The 24,871-nt window shown below is 39.1% G+C and overlaps 1 long non-coding RNA gene across 1 annotated transcript in view; it reads right to left on the bottom strand.

Annotated features, from left to right (window-relative positions):
• Positions 1 to 21,805, bottom strand: part of LOC122789644 — a 71,070-nt gene extending 49,265 nt beyond the window's left edge. The window contains exons 1-3 of the long non-coding RNA XR_006362847.1: positions 21,738 to 21,805; positions 9,680 to 9,835; positions 5,148 to 5,251 (exon numbers count right to left, since the gene is read on the bottom strand). This is a non-coding gene — a long non-coding RNA (uncharacterized LOC122789644). The remainder of the gene's footprint in view (positions 1 to 5,147; positions 5,252 to 9,679; positions 9,836 to 21,737) is intronic.
• Between the last annotated feature and the right edge of the window lie 3,066 nt (positions 21,806 to 24,871).

The following is a 24,871-nucleotide window of genomic DNA, read 5'->3' as shown; positions in this document are numbered from 1 at the left end:
ATGCATTGATACTTTATCGCAAAACACCCAAATGGAGGGAAGTTCAAACATGAACAACAGGACTTTTTCTAGTGCAGGTACCAATATGACGAGCACTTTGAGGAACACTCGTATGAATACTGGTACCGGTAGTGTTACTTAAGCGAGGGACCGTGGAACTCAACCCACAATACCTGCCAACACAGTAGGGCACACTACACCAGGGCTTATTGGAGTCCCGGACTTAAATTCATGGCTCAGGGATGAGCCTAAACTACTTGCTGACAACATACCGACAACTTAGTAGGACAACCCGCGACTGGGAGTGTGAGTATTGTGGAGAAACTAAAACTGTTTAATTTTAAACTTGTTAAAATAAGAAAACTACAACTAGAAGTGAACTACTTTAGTGAATGTCTTAAAGAGAAGACTGTGCCGAAAGGCCTGCGTTTTTGGCAGTATCCTACTGGACTAGTTAACGATTCTGCCTTTCACATGGAACTAGTGATATTTTTCAACACTCAGGGGTTAGAATTACTGAAGATTATGTCCAAGCATTATCAGGTGCACATTAATGAATCATCTAGTGAAGTTACTACCCTCGACGAAGAAGTTAAAAGGGACCTTGACTTCCAAAGATATCATTTTGAATATAACAGGACTTTTACCAGTATTAATAACTTACTGTCAAAAACTAGGGACACTAAAATCAGGAAAATTAACAGAGACCGGAGGGACTATGCAAACGGAACAGCTTACCCAGACCCGCCCCCTTCACAAATATGGAATGCCCCTAGAGGTTTTAATACCACAAGGGGTACATCTGATAATAGTAACGACAATCAAAATGAGGGTTTACCAGGGTCTAGAAACTGAGGGGCACTAAATGAGAACGAAGCCCACCAAAACAACTACTTCACAGACCAGGATGATGAGGACAACAATTCTCAGATGGCGGGTGTGAGTTCAAATAATATTCCAAAAAACTCCATGAACCATCGGGGGCAGGGAGTGAACAAATCTACCCCCAAGCAACAGAGGAAATACAACACAAGGAGGAACAATAACAACAGGAACAAGAGATGACCTTTCACCAAAGGGTCAGTTCAAATAACCCCTCTTGTAAAGTTGTAATGAATAAAAGCAGAGATTTCAAAATTTACAACTTTACCAAATACACTATCGACCCTCTATTAGTTGAAATTTTTGCAAAAGGACTTACATTCATTCCAACTCATGCTACTGATTTAGGGTCCTTATTACTGGACGTTAAACTTTACACTAGAAAACTCAATTTACAATTAATGTTGGGTAACGGGAACTACAATGGGAACCCAAACTTGCGTATTTCTAGTACATTTAATCCCCCTTTACACCCGTCCATTTTACTATTTGAAAGAATGTGCGAAATGGACTTTATGGCTTTTATTAACCGTCAACACAAGTCTGAATTAAGGACCAACTTGAACAAGAACGAAAGAGAAGCTCTAAGCAACTTTAGACTTTTACCAGTCCGCCTAATGAAACCTGACAAAGGGGGTGGACTGGTCATTATGCACAAAATGGACTACAAGGAAAGAATGGAGAAATTATTTGAAAGTAATGCATATATTAAAGTGAGCCTGAACAAATTGAACATAGCATACAACCGTATCAGAATGTTCCTGAATGATATGTTCATTGACTCACTCATCGACCCTGACATGTTTAACTATTTGTCAGTACTATCACCTTAGACTTCCTGTACTTTTTGGAATACCTAAAATCCACAAGAATCAAGGAGATCCACCTATGCACCCCTTTGTGGACGCTCGACAATCAATCACCTATTCTTGTGCTAAGGGTGATAGATGACATTCTGAAGAGATTTGTGGCCCTGGAACCTCAGATTTGCAAAGACTCTTGGACATTTTTGATGAGCATTAACTCTTTAGCTTATAATGAGCACTTTTGTTTTTTAACACTGCATGTTTGCAATCTATACACGGTGATCCCACAAACCTTGGGAACAGAATGGGTTATTGACCATATGAGAATTAAAGGGGCAGAACATCCAGAACTGAGATTGGTGGAGGAATTGCTAGGTATAACACTGTCCAATAACTATATTACCTTTGAAAAAGAATTTTTCAGACAGTAGATTGGTGTAGCTATGGGCTCCCCTTGTGGAGATAGTTTCGCCAATTTAGTCATGGCCAAATGGGAAAAATTCACCATTTTTGATAACCCTGGACTGAATGAGTGTATTTATTATTACACCCGCTTTTTAGACAACATTTTTATGATTATTAAAGGGGGTGTTGAACTAGCTGCTGAAATTCTGGAGCAGGTTAATAGGTCCACCACCTTTCTCAGGTTTACTAGTAACTTCCACATAGATTCTATGAGCTTCTTGGATGTTGAACTATCTAAAGATAGAGCCCAGAAAAATTATCTAGCAAGGATTTTCCGAAAGAGTACTTACTCTAACTCATTCTTACATTACATTAGTTTTCACCCGCTGCACCAGAAGAGGAGTGTAGTGAAGGGCCAAGTGGTACGAGCAGCCAGGATGACTACGGAGGATGACCACTTCTTTGAGGAATGTGAACTCTTGAAGTCCATGTTCCTTAAGAGGGGGTACCCCATTGAGTTGATTGCTGACCTTGTAAGGGAGGTGAGTAGTAAAAGGGCCTCTCACCACATTAGTCCCATCCTCTCTCAAGAATGGACAGCAGCTCACACTTTTGAAACCAACGTCTCAGTAGAGATAGAACTGAGTAACCCCGTAGTTAGGAATAGTATTGGACCACAAAGAGAGCAAAATTGTTTGAGATTCGTGACTACATTCTCTTTAGATTATGACTACATTCTCTTTAGATTATGAAGCCCTGATCACAATAATGGGCAAAAACTGGCAGTTGTTACTGTCCGATAGGGATACACAAGAAAAGTTGGGAGACAAACTGCTGGTCACCTGGAACAAGGAAGGAACCTAAAACAATTACTGAACGTAGTAAGAGCACTTTTAGAGGCACCCCAGGGACATTTAAATGTGAGGCATGTAACCAGGGTTGACACATTGCTACAGGGTGAAAATTCATTATTAGGGGGCTAGACTATTTCCTGAAGAACAAGTTTAACTGTAACTCCAAAGCGTCAGTCTATGTAGCATTATGTCAGTGCTACCCTAGTTTTTACATAGGCAAGACTGATCGTACATTTAAGGAGAGGATTTATGAACATGTTTATTACATTAACAATAGGAAAATGGAGAGCCCACTAGCTAGACACTGAACTAAAAACCCTAACCACAGTTTCAAATTTAAGAACATCGACTCAATTGAGATGAATAGTAGAGGAGAAGCGTCTACACCTATGTTGGAGAAACTGGAACTTTGTGGCAGCTTAGACTCAATGCATGCTTTCCACCAGGCTTGAATGAAATGACTTCTATTCTATTTGTGCTAAAACTAAAGAGCCTTAAGATATAGTAGCTGCACACACATTATTTTTGTTGGATGGTTAAATAATAGATGCTCATTAGCCTTTGGGAGGTTACAATTGCTAAGCTACACCCACCTTTTATAGGTTAAAAGAAACATTACACGACACACTTTTTTATGAAAAGATTACTACTTCCACAGCATCCTGAACATTAGTCATAAGTAAAGTGAACTAACTACGATTTTAATTAATACTATTTAATTTACTATATGTTCTGTTATAAGACAACTCAACTTTGTTTTTTTATAAAACTAAGGCACTCGTTTTACCTAATGACTTAACAAAAAACAAACTGTTTGACTTCAGTATTTTAGGATTACACCTTTAAATTATGTGACTGTGCTTAATTGGCTTAATTTATTAACACGTATGAGTCACTAGGATAGTACTTAAACTTGTTTTTCTTTCTGAGCACTATTGTCTGAAGAAGTTAGGAGAAGTGTTTCGTAACGAAAAGCGCTTTACACTTTGTGACTTGGATTCTGTGCAGCCAGATCGTTTTTAACTTTTTATTGCTTGGCAGTTACCGGAGTGTGCACCGGACTACTGATTGCTGTAAGCTTGTTTTACTCAGCTATTAAACCTTGTTGGACTTTGCAGTGTACGCTCGTCTTGTCTTGTGCCTATTAGTTTTTGGACTTTTTAGTAAAAAAAAAAACAGCCGATACTCCACACCATCATTAAAAATTTAATAGAACGACAAAGCTTTCAGATACAAACTATCCTTCTTCATTGGAGACACTGAAGAAGGATAGTTTGTATCGGAAAGCTTTGTCGTTCTATTACATTTTTATTGATGGTGTGGAGTATCGTCTGTTTTTTTACTTGAAGTTGTTTTGTTTGCATCCTCCACTTTGCCACTAGCTCACTTTTTTGTGCATAACATGTGTGGTGTCAGGATCAGGCAAGAACTGGTCTGGGATTTCCTGCAAATGAAGATGCTGTAGAACAGAAATAAACTGCTAACAATAAGTAGGCATAGTCTCAGTGACTACCTGCAGATTGAGATTTGGAGGTAGGAGTGTGGATAGCATCCTCATAGGGTGTTCCATAAAGATTTCATGAGGGGAAAATTTGAGGAGCACCAACTGCACTGCGGATAGTAAATAAAACTAAAGACAAGGCCTGTAGCCATTTTAGACCCATTTCTGCAGTAAGTAACTGAAGCCTGAGGTCTGTGGAAGCAATGATATTGCATGTAAATGTTTAGAACTTTACAACTCTGTTAAATAATCTGACTCATAAAATGAGTACCTTTTGTCTGATTGAATACAACATGGTATCCCAAAACAGGGTATAAACTCATACAAAATCTTGGCCACTGAGGCCGCATCATTTTTAATACATTGACTTCTCTGGATGGGTAGAAGCATACCAATCAAAACTAGCACATATTTAAACTTTGCACACATTGGTAATTCTATGAAATTACACTGCACATTACACTGTACACAGCAAAAAGGTCGCCAAGTTTTTTGATATGCTGTGTGGGAACAGTTACACATTTAGAAATGTTATATTGAAGATGTATATTACAAGTTTGTATAAGATGATAATCCACTTCTGAAGCGTAAAGAGCTTACCAGTCAGTTAAAATCTGTCTTAAAGCATTTTTTTCTCACATAGGAGAGCAAATGTTAAGCCCATGCTAATTGTGGTAAAAGAGCTTGTGTGCTACTAACCTTCCATCCGGATGATGTCACAGAAAGTCTGGGGTACAACAGCAGCCATCACGAATCCACCTTACCCTTTCAGATTCGTCTGCTCGATTCTGAAAAGACACTTCCTGCAAAGTTAAAGGCACATTTTCAACTTGAAGAGGTTCCAAAAAAGAAGCCTGAATGAGATTTAATAAAACAGCCTGTCTTGCCGCTCTATCAGCAAAAGTATTGCCTACTGTTTCAAATGAATTATCTGATCTATGAGCGACACATTTAACAGCTATCTTGTCTAGGGAGAAGCAAGGGATTTAACAATTCAGTGATAACAAACTGTTTTTTAATTTTTATCCCTGCAAAATAACCTCTTCCTCACCAGAGATTTCCAAAATTGTGAACCACTCCACAGGCGTATCTGGAATCTTTGTACACTGTAACAGTCTTTCCCTGTGCTAGTTACTAATTCAGCTACTTTAGCGGAAACATTCCACTGCAACTGCCCAGTCAATAATATTTGATCAATACTACAGACAGCAAAAAAAATGTCTGTCAGTTGTCCAGCTTCTCTTCTGATATGTGGTCTATTGACAAACAAAAAAGCTGGGGTTCTGCAGAAGAGTTCTCTCCGAAGATCAGGTCTAGGAGGAAGCACATTGTTAACAACAAAACCACAATCATGATGTCCACCTTCCTCAGCAGTAGGGATGAGAGGCTGGATTCAAGGGACTGCATCTACTAATTTGCAAAGATGGATAATTAAGTAAAGCTAGCTCATAATTAGGAAGTCTAGAAGCAGAAAAATATTATTTTAGTCTTTAATAACAAAGCAGACAGCATACAGAACTGCAACAAAAGTATCATGACCCAGAGTAACTGCTGCTGCCATATCAACTAAATGGGCAGTTGTGGCTACAGCTCTAAGGCAAGGGGGAAGTGTAGCTGCCACTGGATCAAGATTTGTACCGTAATAAGCAACTGGTCTAAAACAATCATTTCTTCTCTGTGCTAATAATCCTAATGCTAACTTACTGTGTTCACAACAGAAAAGAAAGAATACTTTTGAGTAGTCTGGCAGTTCTAATGCTGGAGGATTTGAAAACATGATTTTGACTGAGTGAAAGCTTGTTTATGGCAGGGTTGCCATGGGAGGGCAGGGGTGTCCTTTTTCAATAGTTTTAATAAAGGTTTAATTATTTCAGCATAATGAGATATTCATTGTCGACAACATCCTGCTAAACCAAGAAATGCTCTAAGTTGTTTTAGAGTAGTAGGTCTTGGTGCTGTCTGTATAGCTGCAATGCGAGAAGGCAAAATGTATTGTGCATATTCAAAAAGATTAGGTGTCCTAAACACTGGACTTGTGGTTGCCAAACCTGAACCTTAAATCGGTTTACTTCAAATCCTAACTCACCTAGTGTGGGTAACAAGAAAGCAGTATCAGTCTGACAGTCAGCTAAGGAACTGGATGCTCTGACAGTATCATCTACATATTGTACTAAGGCAGACTTGCAAGGTAACTGCACTTTATCTAGTTGCTTTTTTGTTTCTTTGAAAATAAGGTTGGTGATTCTACAAATTCTTGGGGTAAGCATGTCCAAGTGTATTGCTGTCCTCTATATGTAAATGCAAATACTGACTATAAGGGTGTATTGGGATAGAGAAGAAAACTGACAAAATAACAGTAACCGAAAAGATAGTCGCAGAAGCGGGACTGAACTAAGAATAGTTGCATGGTTAGGTACTACAAGAAAAACAGGCACAACCATGGTATTTACAGCTCTCAGATCTTGGACAAATCTATAAGAATCATTGCCAGGTTTCTTTACTGACAAGACAGATGTGTTACAAGGACTCCTAGCAGGAATAATTATAGCTTGCGGCAGCAATGCTGAAATAACTGGTTCAATTCCTGCTTCTGCTCCTGTAGAAAGAGGACAATGCACTACCAAGGACAAAGATTCATGAGGTTTTAAAGTAATTTGTACTGGTGTAGCAACTCTAGTAAGTCTTACCTCATTGTCATGGGTTGTCCATAACTGTGAGTGAATTGTATTTAAAAAGTCTATATCTGATGGCTGTACAGGTATTGTATCAGTAAGGAAAGAAAAGAGCAATTCCTCATATAAAAACATCTGTTACAGCACACATATGCATCACTGGAGACTCGTTAGGAACATTTAAATATTTTCCATCCAGTGTACAGAATATTGTACATTGCAACTTGCAGAGAAGATCCCTACCTAAAAGATTAAGGGGTACAGAGGTTTCAATGATAAAAACATGTTGGGCTGTCAGTGGTCTCAACTGAATGGGAACGGAAACTGTCTCAGGGTAGTCTAAAGAGACTCCTGATACTCCGACCTCTTCCACCGAGTTGCATGACAAAAAGAGATTCTTAGCCGCAGAAGCATTTAGCGCTGATATAGTAGCTACAGTACCTATTAAAAACAGAATACTGTTTTGAACTTTGATGTTTACGAATGGTCTTTTCTGGTGTACAGGTATGAAAGGAAATAGCTGTGATTTCTGTTCATGGCTATCCTATTTATCTTGTTGCGAAGGTGGAGGCTGCCAAGGACTTCTCCAAGTAGAAGGTTGTTGTCTCACATTTTGGTGGACAGTTGGCTGACCTTGTGGTGGTAGCCGATTATCAAGTGAATTAGACTTAATTGACGCATCTACAGGCTGCAGGAAAATATAACTGTCCATCTAATGAACATTTTGGCTACAATTAAAGCATAAATTTGAACTGAATTCCTGTCTCTGTTTTTGTGAATGTGGGGTATTATTAAAATTCTGTGGAAATGGTCCCTCCCTGATTTTGAGAAAATCTAAATCTATTACATATCACTATTCCTGTTCCATTTCTGGTAAATTGTTGGGAGTCGTAGATTTAATAATTTTTCTTGTCACTCATTTTTCACAAGTAAGGGTGTCTGCTAAATATTGAACCTGATTAACAAGTTCATGAACCCCTAAACTGGCCAGGTTAAGCAAACCTTTTCTAGCTGGCCTCAAATGGGGGCAATAAACCATTAACAAAAGCAGCTAAGAGATCACTTTCTGCTGAACCATCAGTAAGTTTTGTATAACCTGAAAAGGCTTCAAAGACATCTGTCATACAACATACATAAGATTCAGTTGACTCTTCTGCTCTCTGCATGACTGCATTTGCCCAGGACCAGTTGGGTACTGCTGGACATACTGCAGTAATAGCCTGTAATAACTGAGTACTAGCTGCCTGAAAAGCCTCTATGTCTGTACGCTAGGGAATAGGGTCTGGTATATCAGCAGGATCCCAAACACGTTTAAACAGATCATGAGAAATGGAAGTGTCCATTACTGCTCAGATCCTCTAAAGTAGGATTTTGCAACTGAATATGCCCTTTTAAGATTCTTGAATTATTTTATCTGGATTTGTTCTGATTGATGGGAGAGAGTCCAAAATAGTTTGGCAATAAACAGCAGACCAAGGGTGAACCACATTTATAGTGGAAGGGGCTGCTTCATCTATGCCGTGTGCTGGGTTTGGGACTTGTCGCACAGGATGTAGGAGGGCAGTTGGAGTAACTATACAATCTCCCTCTTCCTCTGAGGAGAATTGAGAAATATTCTTTATCTGTATTGTATTTAGCTTGACAAAAATAGCCATTCCCGCTATTATCAGGAACTGAGTAACATATTTACATGAACATAACTTTTGTCATCTAGGAAATGAAGCTAGTACCACCTCTGCACATCACTTTGGAAAGCTAATAAACGTGAGGTAATTCAGACTGAGTACGGTCTGAAACAGAACAGGAAGTAGTTTTAGGTTGGCTACAGGAAAGAGGCAATGGAGGAGGTTTACTCATGTAGCTAGCAGAGCTGGATGACTCGAGGTTGCCTTCCTTGACAAGGTGGTGGAGTAGGAACCTCTGAGGTGAAAAAAGAGATAACAGAATCTTGCTTGTCAGGGGTAGATGGTGGTGCATTATAAGATGGTGGTGGTGCAGTGGGCAAAACTAGGCAATCACTGTCAGACAACTCACTGTGGCCAAGTAATCATTTCTGTAATTCCCTAACGGGATAGAACCCATAACACCCTGCTCCTAACAATCATAATGTTTTAGATGATTAACCATCTTATTAGCTGCTTGTAACTGTGTTTTACGTTTAGCTGTGTCATGTTTCAAACTACGAACTGTATAATCTTTTTGTCTGTCTTTAGATTCTACCTGCCATGCGTTTAAGGCTGACCAGCAGCCAGCAAGAACTTTATTACTTTTTTCTCCAAGTCTTTTTTGTAATCTAACAGAATATTTTTTATCAAAAGTATCTGCAGGTTGAAAAATCAATCTACCATCATGTTTAGTGAGCTCATGCCATTTATCTAAGTAAAGAAAACTATCTTTGTTACAATTCTGAAGCATATGTCTTACAGGAGTACCATACTCTGGTTCTTTTAAACTACCCACATTTGCTCCCATTGTAAAGAAAACTTACAATGTTAATACAGAAAATAAAATATATCCGAGTCACATACTAAACCACACTCATACAAAAGCTACACTTACTTGTGAAAACCTGAAAGACCGCCACGACTGAAAGTTCCAAAGAGAGGTGCAGTTGTGAACTGCCACAGAAAACTGTCAGAGGGCCCAGTAAAGTGATTTTCCACAGAAGCATCTCCAGGCAGTTTGAAAAAAAATTCTGAGTCTTTAAGGTACCATCTGTTAGGGTTTAACCATAGTAAAATAAACTTCAGTCACTAGTAGATTAAAACTAATTTCTTAAAATAAATGACATACATGTTTGGGAGACAGTACTCAGGAAGTCATGTCTCCTCCCTGAACAAAAATAATTCATAATCTTTTATATGAAAATTGTAACAAAGTAGTAAATTTCATCAATCATATCACTGCTACCATCCAACAGAAAAACTGGTACAGTTCATAAGTTTATTCTTCAGACCATTACTAAATGAATAGAACTATGTCAAGTTTAGCTTAGTATAGAAGAATACTCTTTTTACCATGCGATTTAGAAAGAATGCTTCCTCAGGCTCAGGAAATTAAACTTAACATTCTGTACTTATCCATATTTGTTGCATATGCTGTTGCAGCACATACACGAACCTTTTAGGACACATACAAAACAAACCTTCTAGAACACTTGTAATTTCATTTTAACCCTTTACACACTTCAGTTTGCAAAATGCATTCAGTGCTTGCCCATTACTAACACTACAGAAACAACTTTGACAGGGAACCACATTTCACCAGTTAGGTAATAGATAATGTATAGAAGATTTTGGGAATGGAAAGAAAACTGTATGTCTCACATCAACCAGAGTCAACAAGTTAGAAACAGAGAGCAACTCAAACAATACATTATGTACATCAGCTCCTTAGGAAAAGACTGGGATGTCAAGTTAATGGAGCTATATTCAATTTTCGAAAGCTGACAATGTCAAATCTGACACTGTTGACACGAGAATAGCAAAACTGCAGAACATCGAACAAGTAAACGGAAATCTCTGTAAAGGGAGATTTCCGTTTACTTCAATGTAACGGGTCTCGGAGTTGGTATATTTAAGTAGCTGGGGGTGTGGGGGGCACAGGGAGGCTTGCCCCCTGCCTACACCATTTAGTTTTTTTTGTTGTTTTTATTTTTTTCTGAACATTCAATGTTTTAACATTTTGATTACTAAAGGTCAACCTTTAGTGATTCAAACTGTTAAATGTTCGATGTTCTAATATAGACCCAAGTTAACACCACCTCTGATGACAGGGAAACACAAGTGATTTTTTTCCTGCTTTGTTAATTATGTTAATTTACAAAATTTTTAATAGTGCAATAAAATCTATTTTAATGAAACTTATTCTGGTGCATACTAACCATTTTTAAATTCTTAGCTTAATTCAGACCTAGAATAGCTTCAGAAAGAGGAAAATAAATGTTCAGCCAACAAGTTTTCCACCTGAACTTTGAGGTGGCTATGCATAACACAGGCATTGCTGATAAAATAATTTTATATTATTTCCACCTATTTGTTTTGACACTTCCATCCTCTCACAAACAATTCCAGTTAACTGATTTGTAAGAAATGAATCACTTTGGTGAGCAGAACAAGTTGTAGCCACTGAGAGTTCCCATTTCTCCTCCAAGGCCTTGTTAGATAACTTTCACAGATGCATGAAAGTCTACTCTTAAGGAAAAAAAGTACAGGGACTATGGGGACTGCAACACAACAATAAACACATCAAGCTCAATGACACAATGGTTCTTATCAATACCCTAAAAACCCTAAACCAACTTTAGTTCCAAACACATTACATAAAACAAGGGGGACCAATATGTTACCTTTTTTGCAGATTAGCCATTATAGCCTGGGATTAGCTATTCAACAAAATTCCTCCATGCAAAATACATCCCTTCAGAGCAAAAACAAGGTAACAGACCCATCATAAGAGTGTGCTACACTTAACAGGTCTTCCTGCAAGTAATCCAGTACTGGGGCATCCTTCCAACAGATTTTTTTTTTGCCACCAAGCTTAGCCTCCTTCCAAATCAGTCTGAAAGAAGACGCCTTTTCAATTCCAGAAACATGGATGTGTGTATACCCTTCATCTTTTTTCTCTCATTTCCATGGTTCTTCAGAAGATGAGAAAAGACCTTATAAAGATGTTTTTGACCCCCTTTGGCCAGGCAACACATCTTTCTTCTAATACAACTGGCTAACAGCAATTACCAAACGTGACCAGTCAGACAAGACATCCTTACACAAGACAAGGGTCACCAATTAAATCCCGGTCTTTAAATCCTACAAGTACCAGTTTGGATGATATCCATTTAAGAACCTTTATTTTCATGCCTGTGTAATAACAGGAACCTACCAAACCATGTAAAAGCAAACTCTACCAGGGAAGTTACTATCTCTGGAGCATTCTTGAAAGCAGTATACCCTAGGACCATCTTAGAAGCTGCAATCTGATCCTCTGATCACACATTTACCAACATTATAAGCTGGATGTTTTTTTTCCAAAGCCAGAACTGTATTTTTCCAAAGCAGATCTACAAGACACCCTAGGCTCTAGTTCAACTTCCTCCACTCACTCAGGTCATGCTTCGGGAATCATACCAACTGTAAGGAGTGCTATGATAGTGATCTTAAGAAGAATGCAGTACAATTATTTAACTACCAAAACAGCAGATGCTGGAATTGATTACAGCTGCAGTACATATTCCCTCATTCCATCCTCTCTGGTAATCTTTCTGGCCAGGGTTTATTTTCCCCACTCTTTTTCTAGAACTTGACTTACAGTTCTAGGCTTCAGCCTCCTATATGCAGAATAGGAAATCAGCTGCTGCACATCAGTCCCCCTCTCTTTTTCAAGCACATCAGCTCATGATGGAGCTTGAACTTTGTAGACTGTCCTAATGGGCAAGCACCACTTGTACGGAGGGCTGCAATAATTATCTATTCAAACATCTAGCTTTATGATAAGTTATGCACAAAACTATATTTTGCAAATAAGATTTTATGTTTCGCAATTAAGATATGATGAGCATTTTACAAAATCAGGTCAGACTGATATGAAGATGGTCCTTATTAACAAAATGTGAGAAGTATCAACCTGATAAATGCATAATGAATATACTAGTTCCAGACTCCAAAATCTCATCAGAAGTCTCACTCTGGGGGGGAAAATTATCCTGATCACAGACAAAATCCGATCTAGTAACTAAAGAACTAGCAGCTCTGATGTTAAGTATTCATGTGTCCAAAATTGTAAACCACGAAGTTTACAAACTAAACAAAAACAAAACATTTGTTTAATTGTCCCAAAGAAAAAGAAACTCTCTTATAAAAGAGTATCATTCCTGCTACATATAAAGACCTGCAGATCATGCATCACAGTCCCTTAATCCCAACTTACTGAATTTTTAGCAACCTAATATGATACTTTTCTTGCGGATTGCTTATTGATTAGAGCTGTGCAATAAATTAAATGAAGAATTCCCGTGGATGATGAACAATGTCATGTGAAACCAAGAGGGTAAATCTGCAGACAAAAAAAATGCAGCAAAATCAATCTCTTCTGTGGCCAAGACAGTTGAAGAACTGCAACTATGAGCAGCTGTTTTTTTTACTTATTTCCAATTTCCAGAAAAACTCAGTGTCGCTACATTCTGAATGTCTACAACATTCTTCCCCCATTAACAGAATTTAACCATTCCAGGTTGAACTTCAAAGACTTGCAGGTAGGTGTGTGAGTGCATGTGTGCCTTCTGTGAAGGTTGGGCGTTGGACTGGCAACTCAGCACCGTAAAACTCCACTGCCAATCATGAGCAGACCGGTGATTCGCTGTGGCGACCCCTAACCGGGATAAGCCAAAAGACAACAACGACAGTGAGAAATTAATACAATGCTACTTGGCATACTGTTGTATTCTTACATGGAGAGCTCTCTCAAAAAATACTTGCTCTGGAATATCAGCGTAATACATTTGATATTTTCTTAGATGTTGAGATCAAGTGTAAAACACAGACATGTGCAGCTATACATTAAAACTGGGTTTCTGTTTTGTACTTCACAACTGTCCTTTTTAAGACATTCTCTTATCCTCTGCATAAATGTAATTTTTATGGCTAACACATACATTATTTTACAAAGGACCAACTCAGTTCAGAGAAGTTACTGATTATATTTACAGTCCAAGCAGATAAAAACTCATAAATATGTACATGAAATTAATATTTTTGAAAACTTCGCTAAGACATTTTAAGCCATTCCAGAAATGAATGTAGGTGCCACCAGTGTTAATATTTAGCGTTTTTGCCATACATTTCACAACATGCACTTGATATTCTTTCAGAAAATAAAAAAAAAAAATCAATCATATCATTAACATTTTAAAAGTGCAGACATGCACACATTTGAGATGCCACTGCTGCCTCATCTTCAGGACTGTTAATTCATATATAGTGAATACTCTGCCAATTGTTCTTAAAGATTTCCAACAAAATATGAAAGAAACAAAGATATTCATATTTGTTGGCAGGCTCAAGTTAAAGTAACAATGGCCAAAACTGCAATATTCATTTTAAAACAAGAATGTAGCTATAAACTCTCATAACATGTGAAACAACTATTAAATAGATAAAAACAAAAATACATGTTTTGAGGAGTTCAGGCCCAAAATACACATTTCTGCAGAAAAGTAATATTGTTTTTAAATGCTTTGTCATAACAAACATTTAAAATTCTAATGTTTTCCTCTGCAATTCAAGAAAAAGTTGCTTTGTTGTCTTTTAACTTATAAAAGTACTTCAAAGAATAATGTCAAAAAGGGTGTATGTTACTATAAATAACACATACCCAAGAGAGTTCCGATGCCTAATGCCACACCCTGGAGGGTATTACTGGTCTTAGAGAATGCGCCGTCTGTAAAATTGTTTTGTTTTATACTTTTCTTTTTTTTACATTTTGATGTAAAAGAGTTCTGCTGCCTAATATTTTAACACGTGATGTAGTAGTATATGTTGATGCTGGAGAAAGTATTTTGCATCCAAAATGTAAATTTGGTTAGTATTTACTGTCTACACAATCTCTCTCAAGCACACACACAAACATTCAGAAGCAGTGAGCTTAATAGCAGCCATGAAGTTTCATATGTCTAGTTCTATCAACTGTTAAATTTTCATATAATGTCCAGATTTTTACCTCATTTTTTGGAGTATTCCTTATAAAATGTGTGGTTTCTGGCAAATTACTGGGATTAAACTTACAAAATAATTACATATATTTGAGCTTTATACTTCATTTATTATAAAATGCATGTGAACACCATTCTTGTTATCCTGGCAACATTTTAAGTCTGTAAAAGAGAGATTTAAATATTTGCCTTTGTCTCTAATTATTTTGAGCTTTGTCCAGGTTTAGTGAGCTAAGAAAGTGAGAGATGTGTGTGCCACCACCTTCCTTAACTGCAGCCACTGCTTGATCCCCACTTCTTCCACTTTCATGCATGCAAACAAGCATACACAGGCACAAACCCCTTTTCTGTTTTCTTATGTATTTATTTTTATGTTACTCAATCTAAACATCAAAAAGTCCTGCTTAGCACGTGTAAAAGAATAATGACCTTTAGCATTAACTGTCTAAACTTCATGGCACCTTAATATGCTGCTAAGAAGGGGAGTCGTTTTTCAGCGGATATTACCTGTACATCATCACAGGATTGAATGCACAGTCTACCTATTTCCTAAGGATATTTGTTATATATAACTATACCAATGAAAAAGTATAATACGGCCATCAATTCAATATCAGCCTTCACGAAAATGGGGCTAAGCTTTCCCCATTGTCAGCTCAGTCTTAAGAAGTACAACGTTTTAAGACCTGCACATTGCCAAAGAAACTCAAACTGAACTTTTCCTTCTTCATCTTTTGCTGTTTTCCTCATCAACTGTGTACAGTATTAGAAAATCGTTACTATCTTGTGTCTTGACTTTTAACACATTTACTTCCTTAGCCAATCTCTCTCTCTGCCAAAGGTGCTCCTTCTTAGTACATTTGCTTTATAGCTCATACATTATTTTGTACCCTACTCGATTTTCAAATAATCTGCTTGGGCTTTGCATTAGAACATTACCCCACTGTGATTTTCGTGCAGGAGTGGGCGTGGCCTATATGACTGACAGGGCAAGCCCGTGTGAGGTTGCATGCAAAATACAGCTGAGTGACAAGCCATGCAGATTATCCAGCGACCTGTTGAATATTCATTCTGAATATTCCATCTGTGACTGTTTGTTGCCGTCCCCCCCCCCCAAATTTTTTATTTTTAATTGTTCCATATACAGAAGCCTCAATGTTGCCATTCTTGAAATACGGCCATTCCAAGCTAGTTATTTTGTCTCCTTTAATTAAGAGATTTAAGGACAGGTTCAAGTATTATATGTTCATAGGTTTGTACTAAGCTAATGGCCCAGGAGCCTTTACAAGCCTAGTCTATAGGATTATATTGGCATCGTGCCACCCGACCTTAGTTCCCAGTGCCTATTTATTGTTATGATCTTTTTGTTTCATAGTATCATTGAAATTGTTACATATTTAAAATGTTATAAACTGTATGCAGCATTTGCTTTGTGTATATTTATGGAGCTTTACTCCCCGGGCCTCCGCTGAAAAAGGGCTTTTGCTTAGTCGGACACTCCCAGTCAACAAATGTAAAATAAAATAAAACACACTCACTGGCAACAAAGCCCCAAGGGTAAAGGTGATTACAATACATAATATGGAAAATTTAGTCCAGTCAAAAATCCAGCATGCTTTTGAAGAGAAGGAAACAAAGTATCCACAGAAAAAAACTCAAAGGGAGAATATGCAAACTTCACACACTAACAAGACTGAACCAGAGGTGCTGCACTAAAATAATGGTACTCATTTCTTTAAGCCCCCAAAACAACTGAGTTTAAAATCACAAGTGAGCCAAGTTAGCCCTGCAATGCCTTGCAATCCACCGAATTCTACCTGCACAACTGCGTGCCACATTTCAAAAACACTTAAAAAGGTGGTACAAATGAATCCTCACCTTTTAAAAAGTAACTGCTGACGTTATACAGATAATACTCAAAAATGTACTTTAGTTTATGCTCATGAATACAGTTACAACACAGTGAATACAAACAGAGAATGTATTTCTCTGTCCATTTGTAAAACTACTACCACTACACATTTAGGTTCCCCAGAATTTTTTTGCACGGATTAGTTTAAAAAAAAATCTTGCGTAATCTTTGCAAATAACAGATTTCAGAGTTTAAGCAGGCACACATTTGCAAACCCCAACAGATAGTTTAGGAAGAAGTCACTCAGATTAAAATCGATTTGGACCACTGATGACATAACCACATCTACCTCCATAGTTATGCCTCTAAAAAGTACAGACTTCAGCCTCCCAGGATTCCACAAAGCTATTTATTGACCAGAGTTATCAAGACAGAATGCAGCAATTGGTTTAATTTACTTATCTTTACTTTCATTTATTAACCAAAATACAGAACCTATCCAGATGGACCATTTTCAAGTTCAGCCATTGGCTATACAAAGTTGAAGTAACAAAAAACTGGTCATAGTGAAAAAGACAGAGTATCAATACACAGATAAACCCAATACATAAATTAAAAGACAGGAAACTCATTTTTAGCAGACGACCAGGCAGAAGAGGGTTGCAGCATCTCATACACTGAAGTATTTCCTTGGATGCAAAACTGGTGCAGCATTTCCCCAGAGGATCCTTCCACGACGTAAGACACAGGTTAACAAAGGATTCTAGCAACAGCATTAAGGTACTTAGTGAGACAGAGGGGCAGTATGTATGCAGTACTTTACACCCCGTCTTAATTTTGTGCTTTAAATTGCTTTTGTAGAGCCCCCCCCCCCCGCACCCCCACCTTTCTTAAGTATACTTTTGTGCTTATCAGAACACAAAATGTGTGGTTTTCTGGTAAATTACTGAACATGGAAGTCAGTAAATAATGACATTTTAGTTTCACAGTTTACAATCTTTTGAAATGCATGCCAACATAAAACTTATAGCCAGCAACTTTCTAAGTTTATAAAAGTGGTACTTAAATTCTCTCCCTATATTTGGTAGTCCCCCCCCCACTCTATTAGGGTTTGTTCAGATTTTGGGCATTAAAAGATTGAGAGGTATGTCACTGTGTCAGTCTTAACAACTGGAACTATACGTTAAACATTACGGTTCCAGGTTTGTACCTCTCTTATCTTAGTTACCGCAATCCACTGTCTCCCGAAATAATGCAGCAGACATTACAAATAAAAAAAAAAAAATCACATTTTGAAAAATACATATCTGCAGACCAACAGAATGACATGGAAAATTCTTTGGCATGTAGAGAGTGGCACCGCAAATAAATACTGGATGTCAAACAGCAAAGAAACAGTAATAATTAAAACAGAATATGAGTAAAGAGTTCTTCCACGTGCGCTCCTGCACAGAGGACTACAAATAGTTTAGGTGTATTTTGTTATATAGAATAGATAATGCGCACTTGCAGCAAGCAGTGCTGTACATTCAACTACACTGTTTTCCATATTCTATTTGGTGACGTTGGGTATCTCATGTTTATTCACAGTAAGACTAGCAATTACAGGGAAACGTACAGTAGTGGGCAGGGTTTGGGCAATCTTTGCTACTGCGTATCTGGTGGGGTAATGTTCTAATACAAAACCTTTGCTTGTGCCGTTCAGTGTTGCCACTCCTAGTACTTTTCCACTTTGCCTAGTAGGCTAGTGGTTTTTTAACAGTTCTAGTAGTTTTTAGTACAAGTAACAGTGTAAGCACAGAAAGCAGGCAAACCCGAGATGGAATAATAGTACATAAAACTTGCTGGAAGAAGAAGAAAAGAGTGGCTTCAACTTTTTACGAGCTATGAGATTGTAATTCCAGGCAGTTCTGCACCAGTTGGAGTTGATATTTTGAAGTGAGGAAAGTAAGTAATTGATCCCTATAGTGTGTGCATACCTCTCAACCTCTTAGAGCAAGAAATCTGGACAAAGCCATAAGTAAAAGTGGGAGAAAAGCCCAAAATTAGGAAAAATTTTTAAATATTGCGGTGCTGCGGTTGCGTTGTCACCTCACAGTAAGACGTTGTCCTGTTCAATTCTCAGCTAAAGCGTCTTCTGTGTGGAGACATGCGTGAATGGGCGTACCTTCGTTGAAGGTTGTACGTCAGGGCTGGCAACTCGGTACGTAAAAATCTACTGCCAATCATTAGCAGACCGGATTTCCGCTGTGGCGACCCCTAACCGGGAAAAGCCGAAAAATACAACAAACTTAGAAAGTTGATATAATAATGGGTTTCACATTACCACACAGTTTCGGAAGGGTATGAAGTCTGAAACTCAAATGTCTGTCTTCAGTCTTTAATGAGTTGCCACTAATTTGCCAGAAAACAGCAATTTTATGAAAAATGGACCAAAAATATGAGGCAAAAATCTAGACATTCTGCCAAAAACTGTACAGTTGATTATATACCTGGCTTCTCTCCACCTAGCAGTTCACTGCTCCCTGGACCGTTATATAAACCTAAATGAATATGAACGTGTTTTCTCTGTATAAATAATGTTTTTTCTTGCAGACTATTTTTTTGTACTTTCCTACATCTGTTTTAGTTATTTATTTATTTTTTTTTTTTTGTGGCTACTGGTCTGACATAGCATTTGAGTTGTTTCCTGGGGAGGGGGTTTTCCTCTTTTAATGCAACTGCACAGTTGTGGACATGGTCTTGCACAGATTAATGGTGTTGCTTGCTGAACATTACAATAAATTAATCCAGAGCATTGACACATCCACTATAATGTTGTTCCGTTATTTCTGAACCTAATTAACACTGTGTGATTAATTTGGAGACATTTTTTATATATTTAGCAGAGCGATATATTATTTCCTATAATGAGCCCAAGTTTGCTGTACTTGCTGAGTTTATGTGTATTCTGTTGGCTTTGCCACATTCATCAGTATCTTGTGAAAGCGCCTTCTCTCAAGTGAACATTGTGAAAACCGCTCAAACCAGCAAACTTCTATCTGAAACTGTCACAATTCGGCTTCTCGCTAAGCTAGCAATCAGGTGTAGTGGTAACGTTTGCCATACTTGGAAACCAGGCAAAGCTTTAGTAGAAGATGTGCGTGAAGGAGAGTGTCATCAGAGGTGCACGAGGCTGCAATCTGAGTGCAAGGCCACTCGTCAGATGTAACCGTTTACGATGTTGTTGATAGCATAGCTGTCGATATTGATTCATGACTCATGAATTCTACCAATGCACATAGTTTTTTCAAAGTTATTGTGTTTTCTTCATTAGCGGCCTTAGGTCAACTGGTGCCCTAAGGCTCCACAGTGCCCCCCACCATACCAGCTGGTGCCCCCATCCTAGTCTACCTACACCAAATAAATACTGGAAAAGTGCCCCTACTAGAGCGGCACCCTAGGTGGCCACCTAGTTGGCCTATGCCTAAGGCCGGCTATGCCTGTTGCACAAATATCATGAATTACATGTGAGTTGAAGGTAAAAACCTACATACACTTTACTGCTTGTCGATTAATTCAATCTAGTTTTTTTTCTGAAAAATCTAGTAGGTACTAAAAAATTAGACTGGCAACACTGGTGCTGTTTATTATTTATTCAAAATCGGTTTGCCACACCTCAGAAATCCTTACCCCATTTCTAACCCATTATCTCTACCAGCAGTCCACAGTTGTCAAAGTAATTCTGCCAGAAAAAAATCCGTGCGCCAGAAATACATTAGAAAAGAATCCGCATGGTTCTTACTGCCTTCTCTTTGGCAGCAACATTTTATTACTGAATGGTTGGATACATACCACTCTAATATAAAAGGATTTCACTGAATAGCCAGACTTTTGCCTCATATTTTGGTTGTTTCTCATAAAATCCTTAGTTTTCTGTGAAATCGTTTAGACCCTAAACAATGAGAAACCGAAGCTTCTTCTTTCAAATCCTTCGGAAAATGCATAGTAATACAATCATTATTCTAGTAGCTTTCTAGTTACATGGGCAAAATAACTGGTCTCTGATTTTTGGACCTCTGTACCCCCACCCCAATTATTTATGGCTCCGTCCAAAATCCTTATCTCCAAGTTGAGAGTTGTACTTTTGTATTGGTTCACTGTTACCCCAGTTTGACACTACTCTTAATGGCAGTGCCATACAATCTTAATCGTTTTACAATCCCTGAACAACTTTTTTTCTCTTTACTTTACTACAGGCAAAGGGTAAGAAGGGTCAGACAAACCATTTAATGTTCATTGTTGCATTCAAGCCAATACAGTTAAACCCTAATTGCTGCAAACACGCCACGTTTCGCCATTATCTGGGCCTCCAACATAACAGCACACATTGATTCCTTAGACTCTTTGTCAGCTAGCAACATAGGCTACACTATGCCCTCGCACATGCGATTTGTTTGCGTCTGGAAAAACAAAGAGTTTGAAGAAAACTGCACCCTCTCCCACAGTGCTCGTTACGATTTATGTAAAATATCAGCAGACTCAAGGGCAAATCCACAAAAAATCAAGGACGTTTTTAAAATATTTTAGTACAATTAACGCGACATTGACAAAAATGCGAACATACATTTTCTGCAATAAAAAAAAGTCTACAACTCCTAATTACTCATTGTTTAAGTGTAATTTACACCCCCCCCCAAAAAAAAAATTGAACGATTTTAGGAGAAATTTAGAGGGACAGACCTAAATTTTGAGTCAAAACTATGGAGAGTTATGCTCTAATAGTACAGACCACCCTCCCCACGTACCAATTTTGACTAGAGTTTGTCCTCCCCTTCTCCCAAAAACGATGAGCTCCAGCTAGTAACTCGCACTTATTATCACGAGTACAATGTTAAGTATTTTCTATATTAAAAACTGGACATTTTCACACACTTTTTTCTATCCCAAGTCCAGAAATAACGACCAACCGCGATGCCCATTGCATCGAACTACACTGCAGATTAGACCACGGATCACTGTAAAATTAAGACTCTTTAACAGCTAAACTATTAACAAGTACACGCCTAATTACAGTTCACCTGTGACACAGCTGTCCGCAGCCAACAACACACAATTAAGAACTCCTTCTCCTTCACTTCGTATTTCTAACTGCACAAAAGCGGGAAAACACATCACATGATTTAGTATAGCTTCTCTTTTACTGGTTATACGCCAAATTCTAGAAAGGCCAATGCAGTGACATAATCTGGATAGTTTTGACTGTTTTCTTAAATTTGACGATCACTGTCACACTTGGGCAAAAGCTGGCAGAGAAATAGGTTCATACTAGGCTATCTGCCCTAGGGCATTTATAAGCCTAGCCAGAGTGTGTTTGGCTTTCGCCACCCATTTTAAATGAATTTTGCTATGCCCTTTTTCGAGGTTAGTATACTGTGCCTCTGTCTAACGGTGACACAGAAGTGATACCCGGGGTAAACCTACGATCTCCCATCCACTCACCAAGATTCCTCTTGAAGAGAGTCAATGAGGGACTCTGCCTAACCTGGACTGGGATTTTATTCCAGAGTGAGGGAGCCCCTAGGTTATGAATCTGTCCCTCCAGCATGTCCTATTTATTTCAGTGCTGAGGTTCAAGTCTCTCGAGTGCGTGGCTCGATGGGATTTGGATTTTCTGAGGTGCAGCATGTCCATTAATTCCGGGTTGGACATGGCTTTATACGTCAGGCACAGATCGCCTCTGAGCAGGCAGTATGCCACTGAGTAGAGCTGGAGTTTCTTTAACCGGGCAGCATATGGCATCTGTTTGAGCCCTTTGATCCTCTTGGTGAGGTACTTTTGGGGTCTTTTCAGTTGCTGCAGGTGTCTGGTAAGGTACATCCCAAAAGGGGCATTGTACTCAATTATGGGCCTGATGAGGGATGAGTAAAGAGGCATGATGACCTCCCCTGATCTAGATGTGAATCCTTTCATGATTAGGTGGACTATATAAAATGTTTTTCTAACCACTTTGGCCACGTGGTTGTCAAATGAAAGATTGCTATCAACTTGGGTCCCCAGGTCCCTAATTACTTCTTCTGTACTTAATGGATTACCACCTATGTGGTAATTTGTGGGCACTGTTTTTGCCAAAGGGGATGACTATACACTTTTTGGCGTTTAGCTTGAGGCCATGGCTCTGGCACCAGTTGTCTGTTTCTATGAGGCCCTTTTGGAGGATGCTTGTGTCGCCTGGAGAGTCGATTATGGCGCCCAGTTTGCAGTCATCTGAGAACTTGGTCAGCCACAGTCCTTCCATGTTGGCCTGTACCTCCGAGAAATATATATCGAACAAGAGAGGTCCCAGGACTGAGCCTTATGGGATGCCACTTCTAACTGGTTTGGAGTCTGACATGGCTCCAGCAATTCTAACCATGTGGGTTCTGTCCTTGAGCCAGTTTGCATCCCATCTAGTGACATAGGGGTTTATATTTAAGCTGGTGAGCTTATCTATAATGCCTGAGTGGGGTATTGTATTGAAGGCTTTTGCAAGGTCCAGGTAGGCTGTGTGGACCACCTTCCCCTCGTCAATGGCCTTGGTGACTGTTTCAAAGAAGTTGACCAGGTTTAAGAGGCAGGATCTGCCCTTAACAAAGCCGAACTGGGTAGGATCCAGTGTCTGTAGGTCCCCAATATCTTTATTTATGAGGTCCATGATGATCCTTTCCATAGCTTTGCAGACCAAGCTAGTCAGGCTTATGGGGTGATAGTTTCCAGGATCCGTTGAGGCACCACCTTTGTGGAGACGGACCACTGTTGCTGTATGCCACTCTTTGGGTACATATCCTGTAGTAAGGCTGAGACTGAACAGTAGTTTTATGTTTGGGTTTAGCTCTTCTTGGAGTTCATGTAGGACGCAGCCCGGGACACCGTCTGGTCCCATTGATGCTGTGTTTTTTGCTTTGGAGAGGGCGGCTCTTACCTGAGCATCTGAGATGTCAGGGAGGCAGCACTCTGCTGGGATAGATATTTGCCCTTTTGGTAGGGAGGGGGGGGAGAAGTTTGCACTGAACCTGTCAGCTAGCATGTTGGCAATGTCTGTGGGTTCGGTGTATTTTTTGTCATTTTGGACTAATTCTGAGCATATCCGGGAATTCCCACCCAGGTTACTAACATAACTAAAGAAAGCCTTGTGATTATCCTTAGTGTCCTGTGCAATTTTTCTCTCGAAGCTGGCCTTAGATGATTTTATGAGTGCCCGTAGTTTTTTGCTAATACTGATCAGAGATGCCTTCCCTTTTTGGGATTTTGCTCTGTCATGTAGTAGCTTCCTCCTTCTATTGTATATATGGCTGGGGTCCACCAGACAAGACATCTGCCTTTGGAGGATTGGGTCTTGGTTTTATTTGGGATTGCATGATCCATGCATTCCTGAAGGTATTCACAGAATGCGTTTATAAAGGATTCTGTGGTCTGGGCCGTATTTTCCACAGGCCCGGGGGCTTTGAAGGATTCCACCTTGGTTTTGAGGAGTGTGAAATTTGCTTTAGAGAAGTTTTTCACTGTGGTTTTCTGGGCAGGGGGTGGGGTCGGGATGTGAATATCCAGTGAGATTAGTTTATGGTTTGATCTTACCAGTGAGGGATACACTTCTGGTCTGGAGTATAAAGTCCCCATGTTGGTGATGATCAGGTCCAGTATGTTTTCCCCTCTTGTGGGAGTGGTAGCAAGTTGTTCCATAGCATGTGAGTTTATAAATTCTAGGAACCTTTGGGCTAGGGTGTTGGAGCTAGAGTAATGCTCCCAGTCTATGTTTGGGTAGTTGAAGTCGCCCAATATAATGGTGTTTGGAGAGACCTTCATATTTTCCAGTGTTCTCAGGAAGGCCGAGTGGGGTTCCTGGGTTTGGGAGGGTGGTCTGTAGCAGGCTATAAACTGGAAGGCAGTTTTACCCACTGGTACTTGCACATGGATAGTTTCTGATGCTTCGTGCTGTGCCACCAACCTGGAGGTGTGGGTATCTTTGACGAATATTGATAATCCCCCTCCTTTTGTGGTTCGGTCCAAGTTTTGGGGCAGAAAAGCATGGTATGAGGTATAACCTGGTAGTGCTGGGGTGCTCTCGGGAGCCTTGAACCAGGTTTCTGTTACTGCACAGATATCGATGTTCTCCATGCTAAGGAGAGTTTCAAGTGCATGCATCTTGAGGTTTAGACTTCTGGCGTTGAGTAGCATT

The sequence above is a fragment of the Protopterus annectens genome, chromosome 15.part0 (assembly GCF_019279795.1).
Source record: "Protopterus annectens isolate FY-2018-M chromosome 15.part0, PAN1.0, whole genome shotgun sequence".
Lineage (NCBI taxonomy): Eukaryota > Metazoa > Chordata > Ceratodontiformes > Protopteridae > Protopterus > Protopterus annectens.
Note: the sequence above shows the minus strand (reverse complement) of the source record. Positions and strands in the feature narration are given on the sequence as shown.